Below are 18,407 nucleotides of genomic sequence, written 5' to 3' on the forward strand. Positions count from 1 at the left end.
AACGCATGAAAAACATCTAGCACTTATTATTGATATGAATGACTTCATAGCATTTGCCGGCTCTACCTCAAGGTCCGATGGAGTCACCCAAGTTTTTGCCCATCTCTGGCCAGAATGAATTATGAGTTATGGCTGAATTATGTATTATGGTTGGCAGACATAGGTACTCTCCTCTCCTTAATGAATGAAGAAATAAATGAATGAGCATAGGAAGCCTCAGATCTTCAAGCAAGTGGATAAGTTCTTGTTTGCACCCATTTCCTTGGAGCCGTAGTTTCATTTTGTCCATGTATTGAAGAACCATTGTAGAAGCGCTGGGGTGAGGGAGGGTGCAGGAGAGTGGTCTTATGCAAACAGAGACCCTTCCATTAATGCACTTACTTGGCTTTGCTCTAGACCACTGTGAGGGAAATTCAAAGATAAACGAGATATGATTTCTGCCCTCTAGGAACTTACAGTCTTGTTAAAAGATAAGATGAAAGAAAATGAGACGCTAAATCACAGTGAGAGCTTGGAGAAGGAGAATATTGATGAGGCTTGGAGTATTCTGGGTGGTCTTCACCACAGAGGTGGGCATCAGGGATGAGTACCTGGAATAGGTGGGAGGGTGATCATCTCAGGGAGAGGGTGGCACCAAGGTAAGACAGAGCCTAACATATTTATCTGTGAAGAGAACCAGGGGAGGCAACTTTACCTCCTGAGAGTGGCTCCAGTCCAAAGGAAGATGCATCGTTTCCATCCACCTGCAGTCTTTCTTAGTTCGGGGTAGAGCAGAAGTCTGGGTCTCCAGGCTAGAGCACTCTTAACACCCCTCGGGTAAGAAGCACAGTATGAAGGACAGGCCAACCAACAGCTGTCAGGGCAGTGTTTTAAAAGTAGCGATCTCGTGCTCTTTACAATGACGCGGCAGCTGGCTTTTCTGTACACATGTCACACGTGGAGTCAGGAGAGCAGAGGGTGAAGCTACGCGCCAGGGCTGCAGAGCTATTGAGGTCAGAACTGAGGTTTGAGCCCAGCGGACTCGGGCTGCGCTCGTTGCTGGAGGGAGGCAGGGCCTGTAGAGGGGCTCCCTCTCCAGGAGCCCTTGAAAAGCCATCGCCAGGACTGTCTCCCACACGCGTCTCTTGTCCTCCTCTGGGCCCTTCTTTCCTAGGGACCAGAGTGTTTATATGCAGGGACCCCGAGGCAGGGGAGTACGGGCTACACAACTGCTGAGGGAGCTGGACAGTCAGCGACAATGGAAGATGAGGGAGAGAGCACTGGCTTCTTGTCTGAATCTGCCTTGGGCTAGCTGCGACTTGTCATCCCGCTTTCTGAGCTTCAGTTTTCTCATCTTCAAAATAAAAGGCTGGGACTGAAGGAGCCATGGGATCTATTTTTTCTCTGGAGTTTGACGGAAGGTGAAGTCATGCTGGGAAACTGCAGGCTCCTCCTCTGCGCTGCATCTTCTGACTATTAGCTGACACCCTTTTCTCCAAGGAGGAGACTGGGGGCTTTTCCTGCTTTCTGTTCCTTGCCCTTCCTTTTCATCTCACCTGCATCAGAGCTTGAGTTGTCTGGGTACTACCAGGAGCTGTAGGATCAGGGGCCCAAGCTTCTCTCCTGGCCTAATGCAGCTGCCTTTCCCCGGGGGCGCTGCAGGAATTGGACTGGCTTGGCACTTGCTCTCCGGTTCAGGTAGATGGGGGAAGGCAGGAGAATGGATGGTTGTGTTTGGTGTTGGGGGCTTTGGGGGAGGAGCAGGGCTTGGCAGAATTTCCTCACAGCTTGGAGGGCCCTGGAGGCACAGGGCGCTGCCTGCCCGATTTCAGGGGCTCAGGCACAGATGGCCCGCGTCAGCCTTTGATTGGGGGCAGCTTCTCACTCGGGTGAGTCTAGGGGAGGGGTCTCCAGAGGCCTCCGCCCAGCTGGCTGTCGCTTGCCTGAAACTCCTGCCAGGAACTGTTTAGGGTAGAAGGGGGAGGGAGAAAGACCAGATGGCCGCAGCCTTTAGGCCTCAAGGTGCAAACTCTGTCCCAGCTTCCATCATACCGGGTGGGGGGACAAACACCTCTTGATTAGGCAGCTGTCTGGCATTAACCTGGGGCTTGGAGGGCACTCAAGTGGGAGGCCACAGCATGGCGCCCGCTCTGCTGCTGTGATCTTTGTAGGGGTGGGGTGGGGTGGGGAAGAGTCCTTGGAGGCAGGCTGGCCTGGGATGCTGGACCCCTGGAGACCACAGGTGGGGTTTGAGCTGTAGGGGAGAAGGCCATTTGGCAGGAGTGTCCTGGAGGGGAAGACAGTCCCCAGAAAGAGTGAAGGAAGCGTTTCCCTAGACTGCATGTGTTCTGGCCCAAGGCTTCGAGAGAGCACTTCGTAGCAGTGTTCAGGAGAATCCTCCCGGGCTCAGCTGGCCAGAGGGCCCAAATGGGCTTGAGAGTGAGGCCGGTGGGCAGTGAAGCTAGGCATGTGGACATTCCACCTGTGCAACCAGACCAGGACACCTGTTCTGAGCGGCCAGGGAACTCCCCTCTGCGTGGCTGTGAGGGAGGTGACAGAAAGGTTGGGAGGGTGGATGGGGGGACAATGAATCACACCTAAGGTTTTGGATCTTGCTTTCCCACTCACGAGCTGAGCTATCTTAAGCAAGTGGCTTAAATCTCTCTGAGACTCAGTTTTTCAAGGAAAATGGAAGTGCTAATACCCTCCTGGGGTCAATTTGAGGATTAAATGAGTTAGTGTAGGTAAATGTGCTGTGTAAACTGTCAGGTACTACGAAATGTTGTTTCTACTGTCATTTAGTTATTGTTACAAAAAGAAGAGATGGTCAGTTTGGGCCCAAGGCCCTGAATGTGATGGCCAGGAGAGGGTTGGACAGCACTGACCATGCTGGGGGTGGAGTTCTAGCTCATAATAAACCAGGAAAAAAAAAAGGAAGACAAAAGGTAACTTCCAAGTACAAGAGCAGCGCCAGACCAGCACCAGACCAGATCACCACCAGACCAGATCACTACCAGACCAGCACCAGACCAGATCACCACAGACCGGATCACCACCAGACCAGATCACCACCAGACCGGCACCAGACGAGATCGCTACCAGACCAGTACTAGACCAGGGCAGCACCAGCTTGCTCTGCAGGTTCCGAGGGGAGAGATCATGGGATGGAAAGCAGTGTCCTCAGCCGGTCCAAACCCCTGGGGACTTCAAGGTGAATGATTTCAAGGGATTGTCTAATTTACAGGCACAGGGAGTATTTTAGTCAGTCTGAATAAATAACGCTTCCCTGTGAAACTGTCTTTTCACGGGTGCATAGATGCTGTTGTGATTATAAAAATAGAGATCACTTTAAAAGCGTCACAGAATTCGTTGTGGTGGCTTTTCAGTGTGATGAATTTTCTTAAAGGAGAGAGACTAATTGTTGGGGATGCTGGATGACCTGGTAACTCTAGAAGAGGGCACATGATCGCAGGGTCTGGTTTCTTCATGGAGATAAGACAGGCATCTGAGGAGAGAGGGCTCAGGACCCCGGCCTGGACCAGGGGTGAGGAAGGAGGCAGCCGGGGGACCATGAGAAGACACGACATGTGCAGCCGCGTTTCGGGAAGAGTCTGGCCCCGGGGTCGTCCGGGGCTGGCTTCAAATCCCAGTCCTGCCGCTCTTATTGACCTTGAGTAATGCACAAACACATGCGATAACCTTCAGCCTTCACAGAGGGCATGAAGATCCAATGAAATAGCATTTTAAAGCCGTAGTAAGTCCTTGAAAACGTGAGTTGAGTAATGAGAAGATGGCATCCTCTCTGACAGAGCATCTCCTTCTTGTGTTCTCTCTAGTCCACTGCTCCCTGGAAAAGGAACTCAGAGAAGTGCGTCTAAACTTGGAGGGTTTAGTTAAGAAGAAAAACCATGGAGAATGTTTATTTTCTCTCCAAGAAGCAGGGAAGGGAGGGGCCCGTCGGTTAGCCCTCGCTCCCCTCCTTGAAGGAGGGAACCGAACAGTTGTCCGAGGGTTTTCCAGCTCCGTGTCTGGCTCATTTGGTAGACGGTGCTGTTCCTGGGGGCTCAAGGCCTGAGTGAAAGGCGCCTCCCCCATCAGGAGCCTGTGAGGCTGCAGCGGGAAGGGGTCATCAGAGTGTCGCCTCCCTGAGGCCTTGGGGGTTGGCGCAGAGTGGTGTTGAGAGAATGATGGACCCGGCATCTGTGCCTGGTCCTGCCTGGCAGCTGTGGGGCCTGTGAGGTGGTCTCTTCCCCCTTCTCCTGCCCACACGGTCACCCAGGCCCACCTCAGAGTCCCGTGTGGATGGTGAGCTCTTCCCAGTCTCCTTCTGTGAGGAAGCGTTTGGGTTCCCAGTCAGGTAGTGGGAGCAGCACCTTCACTGCGGTCTGATCCTAGGACCTGAGTCTCAGCTTTGTCCCGTGACAGCAGGAGACGCAACCTCTAGTGTGAGGGCTGCCCAAATCACAGGCGGAGGGTCTGCCCCCACCCCTTTCTGTCCTCCTTTCTAACCAGACTGAGTTCAATTAAAAAAAAGGTGTTAAACCAATTCACATTGCTAACATTAAGGTGCTGATAACTTGGAGTTAGACCCCCCACCACCCCCAGGAACACTTATTTGCATTTTCCTAGAGCAATTGCTCTGCAGAGAAGGAAGTCTTTGAATGAGGAGTCTTGAATTTGGGTTCAATCCCCATGCCCCATCAGCCCTGCAGCCTGGGGTGAGTGACCTCTCTCTGTAAATTTAAAAAAGGTGGGCTAGATAAATCAGCCAACGTAGCAGAATGCAGATTATCCTGCGCATTCTTTAAAACAGTTTTATGAGAGGTACTATTAATGGCACCATTTTACAGATGAGAAAGGTGAGGTCCAGAGCAGCTAGGAGGTTGATGGCTATTAAGGAGCAGAACCAGGACTCAAACCCAGGCTGTACGATGCCAGCATCTACACCCGTCAGCTTCTCCCTCTCATATTAAAAAAATAAACAGTCCTGTGTCATCACAACCAGGAAGAGATTGGGGCTGGGTGAGGCCTGAGGGAAAGTTTGCTTAGCAGCCATCCCCCCCTGCTCACCCCCAGGCCGCACACCTGGCGCTGGGGAGCTTGCTAGACACAGGTGTGGTGTTCACAGTCTCAGAAGAGGCCCTCCCTCAGCCCGTTACCCATCTCTCCCGCCCCTCTTTAAAGTATCAGGTAACATCATGCAGACACATGCAGACGTGTATTTGACAGCAACAGTTCCTAATTTCCAGATGATAGTGGATATTGTGAAAACAAAGATCTTCCCCAAATCCTGTGTGTTAAAGCTAGATAACAATCTGGAATAACAGACGGAAGTAATCAAGAGTAGGTAGATATTAGGCACGCTGAAGGATGTGACCAAGGGTGGGAAGGTGAGCGGTGTGCCCAGCAGAGGCGCCCCTTCCCCTCCCCGCAGGGCCCTGGGGACCAGAGGAAGTGTGGACTGGAGCTTGCCCTGGCCAAGGCTGGAGCCTCCACCTGAACTAGACGTGCTGACTGAGGCTGACTGAGCAGTCGCGCTCCTGCCCTCCCTTCAGTGCCTGGAGCAGCTGGTTGACAATACTGCAGAGGAAGTGACAGTGGAGGCTAGAGGGGAGGCCCAGAGGACACATGCCAGTCTCCCAGGCAGGGCTGTGGGGGGATGCTGCCCTGCACGCAGGGGAGCCTCTCAGGCAGGCTTCATTGGGAGAAATCTTGATGGACTACACAGACAGACAATCCAGTTTTACCCAGTTTTAAATTGCATTCTCACGAGTTTTCCTCAATTAGGATACCTGAGTCTAGCATCCAGGGCCTTCGGCCTGGGTCATTTGGTCTTTAGTCAGCCTTGGAGGGGCAGGTACCACTGTGAGGGGTGGGGTAGGGCCCGGAGTCTGGGGGTAGGACCCTCATCCACTCCTCTAGTTTACACCACCTCCCCCTCACCCCTGCTTTCTGGGGGCCTGGAATCTCTAGGGAAACAATAAGCAAATTGTCTCTCATCCTCCTTGTGCTCCTCTACAGGCCTCAAGTCGTAAGACACTGTGCTCTGATAAAGGGGGTGCCTTCCTCCAGCTGCGCCTTTTTACCAGCTTTATTGAGGAGTAATTGACATACAGATAACCACCCGTGTTTACAGTGTACTCCTTGAGAAGCTCTGACGAATGAACACACCTGTGAAACCACCGGACAGCCAAGACAGTGACCATGTCCACTACCTCCAAAAGCTTCCTCCTGTCCGTTGTAATCACCTTCTGGTCTCCCTCTGCACCCACCTGCCCAGACAACCACTCATCTCTTTCCCTTAGGCTACATTTGTTGGCATTTTCTAGACTGTACATTAACGGAATCGTACAGTAAGTACTTTTTTGTCAGCTTCTCTCAGTATATTACTTTGACAATTCCAGTATTTTAGTTTTAGAAAACAATTTCCTATTTAAAATAAAAAAGCAAACAATATCCGTTTGACTACTAAGAAGCTTTGCATCTCCAGCACAATCTTGTCTGCATCAAATGGACAGTCCCCAGTCCTTGCCGTGCTCGTTAGTGGTCCAAAACAGAGATTCATCCAGGCACTTGCATGGCTCGAGAGTTCACACTCTTATCCCTGAGGAGTGTCCACTGCGTGGATGAACCACCTAGTTGAGGCATCCAGGCCCTGGTGCAACCGTGGCCAGGGACAGACACCAATACATGCCTACAGGGCCCTGACATGCTCATTTTGTAAAATTTGTATTTGACAAATGATAAGCTTACAGATATATTGTTTTAGATGATTTTAAAGTACTTAAATACTTTAAATGGTGGTGTTCTCTTAGAAATAGTAACAGATTACGCTGATCATTTTCTCCCTTATTATTTTCAAAGCCTGAATGCTTCGTTTGGCTGGTCGACTCCAGGCAGTTTCTTGTTGGAGACAAAGCATCATTGGACCATGTGCTAATCTTTTTCTCCTTGATTTTACCCATTTCCAGGCTAATTATATAAACAATAGCATGTCTTCTTAAAATTATTATTAAAGACTATTTTTTTAGAGCAGCTTTAGATTCAGAGCAAAATTAAGAGGAAGGTACAAAGAGTTTCCACATACATCCTGCCCCCACATATGCACAGCTTCCCACACTATCAACATCCCCCATGAGAGTGGGATGTTTGTTAGAATTGATGAGCCGTTATTGACACGGCAACATCACCCAGAGTCTGTGGTTTACCTTAGGGTTCACTCTTGGTGTTGTCCATTCTGTGGGTTTAGACATATGTCTAATGGCTTGTATCCATCATCATAGTATCATACGGAGTTTTTTCACTGTCTTAAAAATCCTCTGTGTCTGCATATTCATCCTACCCTCCCCCCCAGCTCCTGGCAACCACTGATCTTTTTACTGTCTTGATAGTTTTGCCTTTTCCAGAATGTCGTAGAGTTGGAGTCATACAGTGTGTAGCCTTCTCAGACTGGCTTCTTTCACTTTAATGCGCCTTTAAGTTTCTTCCATGTCTTTTCATGGCTTGATCATTCATTGCTTTTTATTGCTGAATAATATTCCATTTTCAATTTATTGATCTGTTCACCTACTGAAGGACATCTTGGTTGCTTTCAAGTGTTGACAATTATGAATAAAGCTGCCATAAACATCCATGTGCAGGTTTTTGTGTGGACGTAAGTTTTCAGCTCCTTTGGGTAAATACCAAGGAGCACAACTGCTGGATCGTATGGTAAGAGTACGTTTAGTTTTGTAAGAAACCACCAAACTGCCTTCCAAAGTGGCTGCACCATTTTGTATTCCCACTAACAATGAATGAGAGTTTCATCACTCTACATCCTTGTCAGCACTTGGTGTTGTCAGGTTTCCAGATTTGGGCCATTCTAATGGGCATGTAGTGGTATCTCATTGTTTTAATTTGCATTTCCTTGATGATGTATGATGTGGATATCTTTTCATGTGCTTATTGCTCATCTGTATGTCTTCTTGGAGAGGTGTCTGTCAAGGTCTTTGGCCCATTTTTTAATTGGGTTCTCTGTTCTCTTATTGAGGTTAACATGCCCATTTTTACCAGGAACTATTCATCAGAGGGAGGAAGGCCTAGGGAAAGTTCCTGATTCGCCATGAGAGAAATCACATGTCAGAGCTGGAACAACTCTAGAGACCAGATGCCTGATTTGAGTTGATTTACGGCCCCCCACACCCCCCAATTTATATATTGAAGACCAAACCCCCAACAGTACCTCACAGTGTGACTGCATTTGGTGATAGGAACTTAACTAAGTAATTAGGTTAAAATCAAGGTAGTAAAGTGGGCCCTAATCCAAAGGACTGGTATTCTTATAAGAAGAGGAAATTAGGACACAAGCACACACGTAGGGAAGACCAGGGAAGACACAGGGAAAAGATGGCCATCCACAAGGCAAGGAGAGAGGCCTCAGGAGAAACCAACCCTGCCTGCACCTTGATCTTGCACTTCCAGCCTCCGTAATTGTGAGAAAAAAAATGTCTTTTGTTTAAGGCACCCAGTCTATGGTACTTTGCTATGGCAGCAAACTAATGGCATCACCTACTCCCCATTCAGTTCAACAAGCACTTGCTGAATGATTCCTACATGCTAGGCTGGGAAGGGGATATATGTGGAGGAAAAGATACAGTTTTCATCCTTAGGAACTTATGGCCTAGTTGTGTCATTTTGCACAGGAAGAAACTGAGTCTCAGCTGGGTGGATTGACTTGCTTGAGATAATAACATGGACCCTCTCTGCTCCCTCTTAATTCCTTTGGTTGCCCCCCCACCCCGACACACACACACCCCGACATCACAGGCTGACCCTGTTTGTGGGCTTGGAGGACATTTTGATGTAATGGAAAAGTGCCCTGAAGTAGGGGCCAGAGAAGCTGATTCTAGTCCAGACTCTGTCCTTGCCAGTTGTGTAGCCTCTGTTTTGGTGCCTCTGTGAAACGGGCATTATAATTCCCACCCGGCGTTCTCCCCAGGTGGCCATGCAGCCCAGAGCAGATGATGTAGGCAGAGCAGCAGGTTGAAAGTATAACTGTGAGGACAGAGGAGGCCTGGGGGCAGCCTCCTGGACCCTGTCCATGGCACAGGGCCCCAAGTCTGCACTTGCCCCCGAGGCAGCTGTTTGCCATTGGCTTCCATGAGAGCTACTGCTCCAGGTGTGCTGATGAGGTGGCCTGCACACCCTCTCTCACCCTCAGCAGATCTAGACATGGGAGCCCTGGCTCCAGAGACAGCCTTGGCCTTGGTGGCATTTTAAGGATACGGTGTGTCGAGTGTGCTACTGAGGAAGTGCTCCTGACGTGCATGTGTGAACCTGTACACTGCTCACCTTCAGTCACCCTGCGATGGTTCATTCCGTGTGTCAATATGTGTCAACCTGGTGAGGCCACTGTACCTAGATAATTGGTGAAACACCAGTCTAGGTGTCGATGTGAAGGTAGTTTTAGATGAGATTGACATTTAAATCAGTGGATTTTGCACATAGTGTGGGTAGGTCTCATCTGATCAGTCAAAGGCATTACGAGAAAGCAGACCGAGGTTCCCTGAAGGAAGAGGGAATCCTGCCTCCAGACTGCTTTCAGACTTGGGCTGCAACATCAGCTCTTCCTCTGTGTGCAGCCTGCCAGCTGGCCCCACAGATTTCAGACTTGCCAGCCCCCGTGACCACGTGAGCCGATTCCTTAATATCTACACACCTACATTTCCTTTTCATTGTGCGTCTCTGGAGAACCTGACTAGTGGACCCCTGTGTCAGTCAGCTCGGGCTGCTGTAACACATACCACAGGCTGGGGGGCTTCAACCACAGGCTTTCGTTTCTCACAGTTCTGGAGGCTGGAAAGTCCAAGGTCAAGACACTCACAGCTTCTGTTCCCAGTGAGGGCTCTCTTCCTGGCTTGTAGATGGCTGCCTTCTCCCTGTGTCCTCACATGGTGGAGACAGAGTGATCTCTGGTCTCTCTTCCTCACAGGGACACTAATTCCATCATGGGGGTGCCACCCTCTTGGCCTCATCTGAAAAGAATTATCTCCCAAAGGCCCCGTCTCCAAACTTCCCTCTATCCTTCGCACTGGGGTTAGGGTTCAACACGTGAATTGTAGGGGGACATAGACATTCAGTCATTAACACCCCTTTCTCCCCATCCTCAAATGACTTGTGTTTACTGAGTGCTTACTAGACACTGTTTTAAACACTGCATATGTATTAACCTACTGAATTTTCATAGCAACGATATGAAGTAAATACTATCAGTGTCCCTGTTTTACAACTAATGATGCTGAGGCACAGAAAGATTAGGAAATTTGTTCAACACAGCTAGTAAGTTCCTCTGAAGTCTGCTTTCTTGCCCTCTGTGCTGTGCTGTCGCTCAGGTGCTAGCCCACATACCTGGGCATAAAATGAGGGCTCGCGTCTGCCCGAACAGCAGAGATGGCAGTCTCCCAGGTGCCTGCACCAGGCTTCTCAGCCACAGGGGTTGCGTGCGCTGCTGGGGACAGTCCTCCGTGATGCTGAGATGTTCCCGCTCATGGTGTTTGGGCCAAGACCTGGCTGCTGCTGCCGTGCTCCTGCTCCCGCCCTGGCTCGCGACAGCTGAGGGGGTGTCTCACGCGGACACCGGCACTCAGGGGCTGCAGATGGGCAGTTATATGAAGGGCCTTACGTGACACTGCAAAAGCAAACCAAGGCGGTGCCTCCGGTCTGGGCTTCCAGGGTGGAGCCAGGGGGGATTTACAGAACTTAAAAGAAATAAGGAGCTTCTGGCTCCAGCCTGAGTTCACATGTTTGCCTCCCCCGCCTCCCAAATCCCACTGAAATGACAGCAAACCTGGAAAAAGGAAACCAACCCGTGCCCGTGCTGAGAACAGCAGGGGTGGCCCTCAGTGCCAGGAGAGTCTGAGGAGTCTCTGAAAGATGTGAAGTAGACAGGGCCGCACGGGAGGACGAACTGGAGAATAATGAGCCACAGCCTGGACCGGGGCAGCAGAGTACTGAGGTCGCCCTCAAACATGGCCTGAAAACACTTAGGCCGTGTGCAGGTTAACTTCCATGATGCTCCTGATAAATATATGAAATACTCTACTTCCTCACTTTCAGTCTGCTGGGAATGGTCCCCCCGTGACATCGAGACGTTCCTTCTCAAGGCACAGTAACTGAGATCTGGGCTGCGGCTGCTGTGTGCCTGCTCCTGGGGCCGGTGCTTTCAACCTGGGGGTCTGGGGACTTGCTAGAGGCCCACAGATGGGCCTAGAAAAGCCAGGAAGCTTCTGAGGTCATGTGAAAACATTGTCTCTTCCTTGGGCGTTTTTCTGGGGCCTTCGGTCCATCGCTTTGGTTAGATTTGTAAAAACCTCCATGACCCAAGGCTGTCATGCACGATTAGAGTTTTACGACTTTCCCAGTTTCCCATAGCTGGTTGGTTGGTGGCTGAGCTGCTCCTCTTGGCTCTTAGTCATTAGTACTTTCTGCCCTCACTACTAAAACTGTGCTTTTCAAAATGTTTCTGTGTATATTGTTCTATTTGAGTCTCACAATAGCCCATGGAGAAGGACAGAATGTGTGTGATCATCCTTACCCGAGAAATGGGGATCTCAGACTCAGCGAGGGTAAAGGGTTTATCTTGCCATAGCAAGATGGCGGTGGGGCTGTCATGGGACTGCAGGTCTTGAGGCTACGGGTGGGTGCTCTTTGCTGCTTCCTTAGTATCCTTATAGATGAAGGGAGCGCTTCTATTCTCTTTGTGCACCAAGCAGACACCAGTAGCAGGATATTCAGATTCCTCTAAAAACCTGGTCCAGCAACCCAGGGTGTGACATCAAAATATATCCTCTCCAGAGCCCGAAGCTTTCACATATGCCTCTTCTCAAATAAGAACTATCATTACAAAGGGTGTGGCAGAAGCAAAGGAAGTTCCAGTTCCTTTTTTATACCCTATGGCATCTTCAAGCATTTTCTGTCTCCCAGTGCCCAGGAAGAGATGACTTTCCCCTCTGTCTGCACTCCCAGACTGACAGTCAGTGCATCCCACTGGGCCCCTTCCTCGGCTTTGGTTGATGCCTTTGGATAACTGTTAATTACTGCCCGCAGTCCCCCAGCATGTAGTGAGTATGAATCAGTGGTGCTGGGGTCCAACCAGTAATCCTTTAACCCTGAGCTGTTTGCAGGCATGGCCTGAGCTGCTTTCTTTCTCTCTGCCCCTCCTTGTCTCAGAGCAGCATTGTGCCAGAGAGATTTGTCCCACATCTGCACCCTGATGGGCAGAGGCCCCCATGCACATCTGTCAGCTATCCTGGCCAGAAACCACAGCCATCAGCTGGAAAGTGCTTAACGGACTGTTGCTTGTCTCAGTCTGTAAGCCATCTGAAGCCTGGGCTCTGGGAGATTCCCGGCTCATTGGCTGGCAGCTGGCCTTTGGGTAGACAACTGTCCTGTGTGGTTACCCCATTCCCAGCCAGGGTGGACATTTTCAAATTCCAGCTGAGCTTTAAATTACGTGATAGGTCTTTGGTGGGTATGCAGAAGTATCATCTGAAGCTCTATTTTCGCTCTAAGTTCTCACTTAAGGCTGCTTGGTGCTGGAGGAAGGGCATGGGCTTTGGATTCAGACAGACCCTGGCTTGTTGGGAGAATTAAATAAGTTAATACACATTTGAGGGCTAAGAATAGTGGCTGGCCCTTAGTGAGCTTTCCTAGGACGTTCGCTATTGTAGAGATTGGGGATCGCGCCTCCAGAGCACTGTGGCTGTTCCTATCATAAGCCTGGTCCAGCACAGGGAGCCTCCAAAACCAAAGTCATCTCTCTTCCTTCCCCTTAGCCTGGAGCCAAGTCAGTGCCTGTTAAAGACACACTGGTGCCTTACAAGTCACCTGGGTGTGGGAGCAACAGGCCTGAACTCCAGGCTTAGCTCTGCCAATCCATTTTATCTAGACCAAGTCACTTTATTTTAAAATATTTTTTGGTAAGGAAGATTAGCCCTGAGCTAACATCTGTGCCAATCTTCCTCTATTTTGTATGTGGGATGCTGCCACAGCTTGGCTTGATGAGCAGTGTGTAGATCTGAGCCGAGGATCCCAACCCATGAGCCTTGGGCTGCTGAAGTGGAGTGCGTGAACTTTACCACTATGTCACTGGGCCGGCCCCAACCAAGTCACTTTAAATTCTAGGATTTATTCTCTTCTGGTGGTGGAACATTGAGGACCCTATATTGGGTTGAATTGTGTCCCCCCAAAATTAATGTCCACCAGATCTCAGAATGCGACCTTATTTGGAAATAGGGTTTTTGTAGATATTAAGATAAGCCTTAATCCAATATGACGGGTGTCCTTGTAAGAAGAAGAAAGGACATAGACACTCAGGGATAGTAAGACATGCAGGGAGAATGCCACGTGATGGTGGAGGCAGAGATCGGAGTGATGTGTATACAGCCAAGGAATGCCAAAGATTGCTGGAGACCACCAGAAGATGGAGGAAGTGAGGGACGATGCTCCCTTGAGTTGTCAGAGAGAACAAGGCCTTGCTGACAACTTGAGTTCAATTTTCTGGCCTCCAGAACTGTGAGAGCATAACTTCCTGCTATTTTAACCCACCCGGTTTTTGGTACTTTGTGACGATAGCCACAGGAAATGAATACACACCCTGAGGAGTCTTCCAGCTCTGGTAGACTTAACTTATTGGGACATACAAAATCCTGTTCCCTCATTTGACTTCATCCACCTGTTTTCACCATCCTGATCTCTGGAGGTGCCTCAGACCTGGGCTGCCCCTTAAAAAACAAAGAGGAGAAGGAAGGAAAGGAAGCAAGGTTGAAGATGGAGTAGGGGTGGGGCAGCGGAGGTCAAAATGGGGGAAGAAGCCCTGCAGAGCCTGGAAGAGTGGATGCAAGGAAGGAGCCCCAGGGCTGGGGAGAAAAGCCCTGCTACATTGTGCGGTCACTCCCAGAGACAGTGCGTCCCCAGGAAAGATGCCTTCAGTGGACCAGTTAAGCAAAGATAGAAATCCAGGAGCCTCACGTTTTGGGGAGGTCTTGCCGTTGACTCAGCTCCGAGGGTGTGGGATACGTTGGACCTGTATTTACCTGTGAATTTCAGGCCTCCTCTCAGCCAAATATTTAACAGGTTATTTGTCTCTGGAAGGTGGAGAAGGAATTGACATTTTGCCCCTATTATATGCTGGGCCTTGTGCTGGGGATTTTTACAAATACTTTTTCATTTACTTTTAAGAACAACTGTGTGGTAGTTACTAATTACTCTAGTTTGCTGAGGAGTCTCAGAGCTGTGGATTGGCTGGAGGTCACATGGCTTGTCAAAGATCCATCCAGGGTGAAGCTACAGTCTGCCTGACATGGAGACTGGGCTGTTAGCGCTCAATCTGGCCAGTTCCCCGTTTTACCCCCATCCGCCTCTTTCCTCTTCCTCAAACTTTTATCCACCCATTTAGAGTGCTCATAGCATATTCTTGCTTGCAGAGAAAAATTCAAAGAATCATAAAATGCCAGAATAAGAAGAAGCTTTCCACCTTTTCATTTTAGGAATGAAGATACTCTTTTCCTGCCTTAGTTTCCCCAGGGTGAGCTGTCTTTTTACTCCTTTGTATCTGCTACATCTCTGAAGTGTCTGATTCTCCAGGGACATAGAGGAAGTGACTATACCAAGGACACACAGCCATTGAAAGTGAGCCAAGCTTTGACCAGAGAGGTTCAACTCAGTTCAGTCCCCTCAACCACACCAGCTCTGGCGAAGCTTTGTTGTCAAAGAAAAGACAATGGACAAACCTTTCTTCTGAGTCCTTGAAATTTCTAGGAAGCAGATGAAACTCTTTCAAGGCCTCTCCCACTGATGAGAAAATAATGAAAGACGAAGAGTTGCCTCTGCCTGGGTGGCTATAAAGGGCTCTAGAAGGCAGTGTCTACAAACGGAGTCAGTCAAGGTCCTGACCTGCTCACTCTCTTGCTTACCACCTTTGATTATCTAAAAATCATTGATGACTGGAAGCATTAATCAGAGCAAGCCAGGCACAGAATGTTCTTCTTTTTCTTTTTCTGGAGAAAATTTTTAAATTATGATAAATTGAAATGGCAAGTAATAGGATACATTGGAATATATGAGGAAGCCATTTGGTGTAAACCTAATTCGGCCTGACCTTGTCTTTCCAAAAGGGCCTGACCGTGGCTGTTGAGCATGCATTGTATATCTGCTTTAGACATTCCCTATGGCAAGAACAAAGGCCCTTGAGATAAAGGTGCAACTTCCCTCCCGCTCGCAACGTTGGCATTCCCTTAAGGATTAAGCATCTTTCCTTAGGTTAGAAACTGATTGCTGCGCTCACCTGTGACCACCCAGCTTGAGACAATAGGCTTGCCTCCTGCTATGCTCTCTGAGATAGCAGACCCACTACCTGCTGTGTCCATCAAGTGCTGTGCCCACAGGGCAATCTTGTGACTATTGTGAGAGGGACATTTGAATCATATGTGAAACATCCCGTGTGGGGGTATATAACCACTCTGTATACTTCACTTCTTTGGTGCCCTTTCTTCCTTCGGGAAGAAAGGCCCCGGGCCATGGTCCTCAGATTTCAGCTCAGAATAAACTCACCCAAATTTTCATTTATAGATTGGTTATGGATTATTTTTGTCGGCAATTATTTATTTATTTATTTTAATTTATTTTTGCAACTCGAGATATTGCTTATATGCAATAAACCACACATATGTAAGTATACAATTTAACGAGTTTTGACATATGTGTATAGCCTTAAAACTATTACCACAATTAAGATACCAAATATTTCCATCACTCACCCCCAAAGATTTCCTGGTGCCCCTTCCCTCCCTCTACTCCCACCCCCAGGCTACTCCTGATCTGCTTTCTGTTGCTATAGATTGGTCTGTATTTCCTAGAGGTTTATATGAAAGAATCATACAACATGTACTCTTCTTTTCCTGAGTGTAACGATGTTGAGATTCATTCATGTTGTGGTCTGCATTATAGTTTATTCCACTTGATTGATGGGTGGCATTCCACTGTATGGATATACCATAGCTTCTCCATTCACCTGTGGATGGCCTTTTGGGTTGTTTCCAGTTGCACCATTGTTTTTTAACCTACACACACAGGGACACTCTGAGACGTCTTCCTTTTGGTACCCAGACATGGCCTAGTACCCCTGACCAGAGCACTCTGACTTCACTGCCCTCTCTGGGGACCAGAACATGACTTTTTAAGTCCTAGAGAACCTGTGGTTCAAGAGTCCCTGGGTTCCACCCAGAAACCAGGTAACCAAATCTCTTTATGAGTAAAAAATGCAACTCCATGTAAGAAGATTAGGGTCGAACTTTACCAGGCTGCACGAAAACAAAAGCATCAAGCAATTGGTCTTGAAAAATCATGAACAATTTTCAAATTTACGTCCAAAGACAGAAACTGAAAAAACAACCCAAAAGGTCATTATTTCCCAAAGCTTGTTTTATAGAACATCCATTCCTCGGGACAGTACTAGATGTTTTGTAAATGAAAACAAAAACAAACCCCCAGATTTCTTGATTACTTAAATTTTAGAAACACCAAGTTAAAGTTAAACAAGTTTAAATTTCTTTATTGTAAGACTTCTCAGAACCGTTAACACATTAATGTGAATGCTCACTATACAGTCCAAGGCGGGTGGTATGGGGTGTGAATTTAATTTGAAATTCTCCAAATGTATTTAACCACCAATTTTTTTCTTGTAAACCAGTACTTCACAAGAACATACTTGAGAAATGCTCTCTTAGTGACTTAATCATTCCCCGAAGCAATTTTAATTTAAAGAAAAAGGAGAGTAGATAATAAAATGTAGAAAATCTAAAGTGAGTTAGACTCAAGATTTTTTTTTTAATTGGGGGATCCCGGTCCCAGGGAAGTCCTCGAATCACAAATAGATGACTCTGTTAGAGCGTCGGGCAGTGACTAAGCATCATCTCCTTTTTTTAAGTCTTTTGCCCCCAATATGACAATATTTATAATATCGTATTATTTTTTCTCATAGGAATGGCTCTACAGTGGACATCTTCCCTAAGATCTCAGAATTGTCACGGATTGTCCTCTGAGCGAGCTCCTCTGGCCCGCGTTCCCTCCGCGCTGGCGGGGATGGGCCTGCGCACACTGAGGCTGCATCCCACAGGTGTGCTCTTCCCCACAGAGTGCGCTTCTGCTAATGGGACTCCGTCAAGCACCGTCCTTCTGCTTTAGGAGCTCTCTACTGTAATCCAAACTCCATAAATAAGCAATTCCTTTGCATAATGAACGGATAAGTCTGTTTCACGCACTTTTATGTTGTTCCAAGTTTGGTTTCGCTAAATTTCCACCTCAAAGATATGTAATTAGAACCTCACCAATCTCCTATCTTGGCCTTCCCCACCCTCCTCTGGAATCCACAACAATCTCAGGCTGGTTTCTGACAGGAACAAACACAAAACAGGGTGTGTGTGTGACAGTGTGTGTGTGTGTGAGCATGCGTGCGCACACACATGTGTATGTCTGTGTGTTGGTTTGTGTGGGTAGCCGGGCGGGGCTTCAGTCTTGTAGAAAGTGAGATGGATGAGTGGATGGGACCTGGGTGCCAGATGTCTCCCTTTTGCTGACTCGGGCTCTCCTGCCCACTGGGGCCATTTGCATTCTCCTCCACCAGGCCCCCGGCCCCATGCAGGTTCACCTTCTCACTGTCCTCTCCACAAACCTGGTCTCTCCTTCCTCAAAGCTTTTGCTCGTGCTGTGCCCACTGCTAAGAGGGCCCTTCCTCCTTCTCTGGACCACTTTTTCCTTCATGGTTCAGCTCAAACTCTGTTTGTTCCATGAAACCTTCTCGTTCCCCGCTAGTCCGTAAGGGTCTTTCTTTCCTCATTCTCGTACAGTGAGTTAGCACCGTGAAGCTCACATTTGCATGTTTTGTGGATTTTTGTGTGGCTGTCAGCTGAGGCCCCTGCACCGGGCCCAGGTCCTGTGTTTCCTTGTGCACACGCCCAGTGTGTAGTGATCCTCTGACTGCTTTCGGTTTGGGAGGAGGGACTGAAGTGACTTATTAGCAGGCTTCAGGCAGGAGCTCCAAGATTCTGCAGCCATTATTGTATCCATATTCACTGGAATTATATAATATCTCAATTTTCTTGAGGGATAGAATTTGAGATGAAGTGGACGCAACCCAAGTTCTATCCAAGGTGGATGTGAGGCTGCCGTGTCAAGACAGCCCTGCTCACAGTGTTCCTAACAGCTCCGGGCCTGAGGTGTGAAGTGTGTTCTGCGTAAGGTCCTCCCTTCCCTTGGCCTCAGCTCTGGAAGAAGATCCCAGCAGCAAATGGAAGAGGACTGCATAATATGGTGGAAAATGTTGTGTTTTAGAATCAGATAAATTTGGGTTTATTTCTCGGCTTTGAACTTCCTGATCATGTGACATTACCTTA

General features: G+C 48.5%; 1 long non-coding RNA gene across 1 annotated transcript; it reads left to right on the top strand.

Moving 5' to 3' along the window:
• Positions 1 to 991: 991 nt before the first annotated feature.
• Positions 992 to 17,258, top strand: LOC139081187 (uncharacterized). The gene is made up of 2 exons (XR_011536309.1): positions 992 to 1,677; positions 16,997 to 17,258. It is a non-coding gene; the product is annotated as an uncharacterized lncRNA (long non-coding RNA).
• Positions 17,259 to 18,407: the final 1,149 nt, after the last annotated feature.

This window comes from Equus przewalskii, chromosome 2 (genome assembly GCF_037783145.1).
Source record: "Equus przewalskii isolate Varuska chromosome 2, EquPr2, whole genome shotgun sequence".
Classification (NCBI taxonomy): Eukaryota; Metazoa; Chordata; class Mammalia; order Perissodactyla; family Equidae; genus Equus; species Equus przewalskii.